Source organism: Numida meleagris, chromosome 4 (genome assembly GCF_002078875.1).
Source record: "Numida meleagris isolate 19003 breed g44 Domestic line chromosome 4, NumMel1.0, whole genome shotgun sequence".
Taxonomy (NCBI): Eukaryota; Metazoa; Chordata; class Aves; order Galliformes; family Numididae; genus Numida; species Numida meleagris.
Window position 1 is genome coordinate 77093330 of NC_034412.1, and position 6102 is coordinate 77099431.

The following is a 6102-nucleotide window of genomic DNA, read 5'->3' on the forward strand; positions in this document are numbered from 1 at the left end:
GTGAAGGTAGCATGGGCAGTAATAGTTTTTCTTCTCATTCCTGGCTGCAGGTATTTAGCATTCTGTCCATACTCCCAGTCTTTTATCCTACCTACCTCCTGTTTCTTGTTTTCCTGGCATTCAGCCTTACTTTGGCTGAGTTGATAAGAGGCAGCTGGCTCAAAGGCTTATTTGCATATTTCTCTAGGTCTGCAGTAACTCAGTGTGGTAGGCAACAGCTACATAGGTGGGAAAAGTTGGGATAAGCTAAGATGCTGGAGAAAGCACAAAGAAGGAGAGAGGAAGTAGTAATTAGAGAGGTAGAAACCAAAGAGAATGTGCTGAAGAGATTGATGTTTCTCAGATCCCGGGAGGTACACCGGCTCTGCTTGATACCTTCAGAAGAAGAGACTTACTCTCTGTAAAGATCTTCTTATGGATGTCATGGTGAAGGAGAAGGGATTTATTTGAAAAGGATTCTTAGGTGTTGTTTCCTTACATTTGTTATCTTCTTTAATTAGTATTCATGAATGCAATGATGATACTCTCTTTTTTCAGTTTACATTTATATTTAACATATAATTAGCAAATCTACTCAGTGAATCTAGTAAACGGGAAGAGTAGGGAACATCTTAGTCTGTCTTTCAATTTGTACTGTTTTCTAATAGGCAGTCTAGTGTGTTTCTTCTTTTATTTTTCTTTGGCTTTAACATGAGCGTATTTAACTTTTTTTTTTTCCCTAGCTTTTGGATGTATAGTTTATCCCTTAGGATATACTTCAGAGAAATGAATCCAGGGATGTTATTGCTCTGAAATGTGTGGAATCTACTAAATAGCATTGACTATAGAAGAGAATATTTGAATAATGAATAAAATGCAATCATATATTTATGTTTCTTAATGTCTTCTTCCTGGATGATTCGCAGGAAGACTTGACTATCAAATGCCTGGATTTGAATATCTTTCTATAAATTTCCTTTATGAGTGTATTTAGCAAATCACTGCATGTGTTACAGACATTTCTGTATTGTCCTTAGTTTTGAATCCTGATATATATTTTAAGAAGAGGGCAGAAAAGTATTGAAAGCAAATGCTGGAATTAATCCATTTGGTATGATTAAGAATAATTCTTATCCGTAGCATGTTGAAATAGTGTGAAAATACAAGAAATGCTCTTCTGGTACAGATCAAATGATCCATCAAGTTGGGTGATAGTGAGAAATAATGTTTAGGGAAGGCACACAAATCTGACTAATATCTGATATTCATTTTCATCATACTTCTCCACAGTCATACGATTAATTATCCTAACTGTTCACCTCAGCATTTAGTTTGCAAGCCTATCGTTTATGAAATCATCTAATTGCAGATTTTCTGGCCACCATGTTAAAAAAAAAAAATAATAATGTGTTCTTTCAGTTGTTCTGAGTTGATCTCCTGCTTATCTCAACAGGTGTTCCTGTGTTTGAGGGTCAGGGAATTAGGTGACTAGCAGTCCCGTGTTCCTCTTAGCCACTCCTTTAGTAAACTTGAAGCCATCTCCTTCCATCATTCTTCTCTTTTGAGAACTGAACAGTACCTATTATTATTTTTTTAAATTCTTCGTTTAAGGAGACGAGATGCTCTTCATCATGCTAGTTGCCCTCTTTGTGCTTATTTTGTTTCCAGGATAGCCTTTGTGACATATAGGGTGCACTATTACATGTACAACTACAAAAACAAAAGAGCAGATCTTTCCTAACAAAGGTACTAATAGTTCTTGTTCTCTCTATAGGAAAATAAAATAAAAACAACAAATAAATGGTATTTAATACTCATTGCACTTAATGTCTAATTTGATGAAGCTGAGTGAGATTTGAGGAACAGAAAACAAATAGAAATTGAGTTCTTAATTTTCTATAAAACTTGAACGAAGTGTGATTATGTAGTTATTAAAATTGCACATAATTATTTTCCCTTGGTAGGGAACATATGATTTCTTGCAGAGGAAGATGCAGACTTTGTGGTTGATCTGAATACTTTTTCATTCTACTTCTGTAATAACAGGCAATTATTTTGCCACAGAAAATTCTGGGGTCAGAAACTATCACACAGTGATAGAAAGAGTGACTTGCACTCTACTGCAGAGTAATAGTTCAGCAAGAGTGTAAACTGCCAAGATATCAAGAAAGATTTTTTAGAGTTAAGCAAGATGATTCACCTCAGAGACAAAGGCCTGTGATTCTGAGCTGTGATATCTCTACCTGATAGTCAGAACGTCAGAAAAGGATCAGACACTAATGGCTGCCATTATGGTACAGACGTAAGAAAGACTTTGACAATCTAGCCTTCTATCCTCTGCGTTTCCCCCACCTCCACCTTTAAAAATATGTATATATATTGAAAATCTGGGCAGTAAATAATTTCTGGCGTTAATGAGATATGATCTGTTAACATACATTTGATTTTATTTGTGCAATCATTATGAACTTGAAGAAGCAAATTATTTCACTTGATTTTGAAAAAGAAAAAAAAGCTAAACTTTTCCTGATCCAATTCTGGATGAAGGATATTAAAACAAAGGGGAAAAAAAAAAAAGGTGTTTGGATATTTCAGAAAGCTTTGGTTTTTATTTTTTTCTTGTTAAAGTACAGCATGGTATTTTGAAAAGTATACTGTAACAGGATATAGAAGTTGTTTTTTTTCCTTAAAAGAACATGTAGTGGTCTTCTAAGGTAAGCTGATGTTTCTTGTATGCAACATCTTTTCCATACATGATTATTTGTCAGTAAATCTTCATGAGTGGACAATTCTTTCTTAGTGACTAAAATTTTCACTAAGACTTATGCATGATAGCAGATCTCTTGTGATACACTGACAAGCAACATATTCTATGCAACATACTTTTAGCAGTTACGTTAACAGACAAGTTCTGAGTCTCTTTCTGGGTGATGAAGATGTTTTATTTTGTTATTTGTCAGGAACCACTGTTATAAAAGTTTTCTGAATGCATTTTAGATATTTTAACTCTGAAACACAGGTATGAATATTTTGTTTTAGGAAGTCTTGTGTACGTGGAAGCCAAGAAAAACTGTCTTTATAGGCTTCCTGACACATATTTTGTCTAATCTGAAACAGAAGCTTTACTGAATTTCAGTTTTAATACTATTCTTGTCATCTTCATCAATTTTAATAGGATAGGTCGTAATTTTCTCCTTTTCTTGTGAAAAGATGACATACGAGCCTTTCTTGGTATTTTTTACCTCCTTATTTCTTACAGTCTGCTGAGGAGTCAATTCTGAATCACACAGGAGGCTGACAGGCAGGGTGTAAATTCCTGGTCCACCTCACAAATGGATAAGGTAAACCACTTTCAGGAGTATGCAAATATTTTTGATTTGCAGCTCCAGTCTTGGTTAGTTTTGTGTGCTGGGTAGAAAGGGTATCCACTTCCAAAGTGAAGTGAACAGGGGAAAAAAAAAATTGCTCCTGAGAAATTGTATGCTCCATACAAAGATATTCAAAAACTATTTAAAACATAATAATTTATTCTTGGTAATTTGTTATACATTAAAAATGGATAAACTTAAGATGGAGTGCATTTAGTTGTTCATGGGCAGTGAATACATGGTACAAAATATCTCTGAATTGGAACACTGTTAAGAGACAGATAGGGCTCATGCTCATACGTCTTGCATGTGGACAACGCAATGGAACAATTACTACTATTGTAATTTATTACAGATCTGTAGAAACATCATATCTTTGCAGCAGAGATAAGGGGGAAAAAATATCTGAATATCTCTGTGTTCCAGCTCCATTTTTTTTCATTTTCCTTTAAATATACATTTTTCACAATTTTAAATTCTACTTGGTGACCTGTAACCTCATTTCTTTTCAAGGGTACTTCAATTTAAGAGCAGCAGTAACAGCAACAGGAACAGCAGAAGTAGCAGCAGCAGGGATGCTGCCTGTGTAGCTATGAGAAGTATTTCAGTAATGAAAGGGATAATTGTGGCTCCCTGCCTCTGCTGTAATTGAAAATCTAGTATAGTGCCTTTTCCATTTAACTTTATTGCTTGAGTTCAAATCATTGTAGAGGAGGGAAAGCAACAGTAAAATAATGTCTCTCATGTTTCTTTCCTGTCCATTCACCAGTTTGAAACCTAGCATTAATGTTAAAAGGAAGAGCAATTAGATATATTCAATTATTGCATAGGAAAAGAACTATTACTACAAATTTCAGTATTAAAAAAGTATTGCTTACCAGGCTTACCAGATATTTACTTACTAGTTCTGGGTACCAGATTATCACTGATGAGCTGGAAAACAAGTAACATGTTACTACAACCATTCAGGTAATTTATGTTGAATTACAGTGGGAAACTATGCCACTATTGTAACTGCAATACGTGGAAAAAAAGGGCTAAAGCTGTTCCGTCAACTGACAAAGCACAACCTTAAATCTGCAAAATGCTAGATATTTTTGCTACCTATAGTCTTAATTCCAGTACTGGTATGCAGTGTATTGTGTAGTGCTCTTCTTCCATAGTAACTATTTTTAGACAGCATTTTTTTCTAATTTTATTAACTTTTTACAGATGAAGTGATAACTGAGTTTCTACAACAGTGTATGTATTAACAGAAACTCAGTAGGTTTAGTGAAGCTAAATGCATCTGAAATACATGCTTATTACTTACAATCACTTGTATTACTGTGCAAAGGAATAACAATTCTGAGAACAGGTACTAATTATGTATTTCAACGGTGTATTTACTGTTTTCTCAGATACCACTGATCCCCCAACACCCAGTGTTCCACTCACTGAAGTGACCTCCATTGGCTTCTGTTTTCAAAGTAAAACAAGTATGGATATTCTGCAGTGATGAATCCATAAAATCCAATTTTGTCCCTATTGGTACTTATTTTGATGTATTTCAGTTAAAATTAATGGACCTAATATGGAATTACATTTTTGAAAATTGGAGGAAAAATTGGCCATGTTTTTATTGCATAGGGGTGGAGAGAGGCTCAATATTTTGTATCAACAGGAAAAGAATCTCCAAAGGCACAAAATAAAAAGGAATAGTCTATGAATGTTTATCAATCATTCTATTCTGCTGTAATGAAAAGTGACAAAGCCCTGAGTGGTTTTTTGTATTTTGTATTAACTGATCGATAAGGGAAACAGTATTTTAATAGGTGGATTTCTCTGTTATGTTTATGGAGGTAGTGGCTTTTGACTGGACTTTCCATTCTAAATCCTTCTAGTGTTTTTTGAAGCATTCATACGCATCTAACTTATGTCTTGTAATCAGCTTGTGAAGAATCAGTCATTTTATGCTAGTGTCAAGAAGTGTCACGGAAACACAGATGTGAAGACAACATTGCTAAACGAATTAAGGTTTCAGTGTCATGTATGATGGAGATCTGTATGGCTAAGCTAAAACAGTGGGAATTTCATTATACTTAATCATTAGATAGATTTGTTTCAAATATAAATAGAAATGGGCAATATTTTCAAACAACTGTATGAGTTCAGACTGATCTGCATTATGTGAGTCCTCGGACGACGCATTTATTTGTACTGATTCAAGGGACCACTAAAATGTACACTTCTCAATCCCATACGCAGTACTGTTATTTTCTGATTGTTTTTCTGTTTTTAAAATGAAAACAACAATTCTGTGCATTTAAGTTAAGTGACGGAAGTAAGGAAAAAGTGACGAAAGGTAACTGAGATCTATGAAAATAAACTGTAAGAAATGTCCTTTCAGATGTAGCTGTAGAACAGAACAGATGAAATCTATTAATATAAGAATCAATCTGAAATTCAAATTGGTAATGGAATTGTAGAATTATTTTTATTAAATATTATAGGAATTGCTTAATGTATATTTGATTGATGTCATGGCGTTATCTAAGGATCTGTGTTCATGACAGGGGGCAGCAGGCCCACAGGCCTGGAAAAGAGAGAAAGGAGGAAAAAAAAACTGTCGGCGGCTTAGGGGCCGGCCCGGACTGGGCCGGCAGCTAATGCGGCAGGGAACACACAGACCCACATCCTGGGAAAGACAAAGGGAAAAGGGGGAAGGTAGGGAACTTGTAGACAGATCTAAAACAAAACAGCAGCACCAATCTGA

General features: G+C 34.9%; 1 long non-coding RNA gene across 1 annotated transcript; it reads left to right on the forward strand.

The window, feature by feature from the left end:
* Nucleotides 211–5802, forward strand: LOC110398734. Its single transcript, XR_002438582.1, has 3 exons — nucleotides 211–463; nucleotides 3239–3320; nucleotides 4748–5802. It is a non-coding gene; the product is annotated as an uncharacterized LOC110398734 (long non-coding RNA).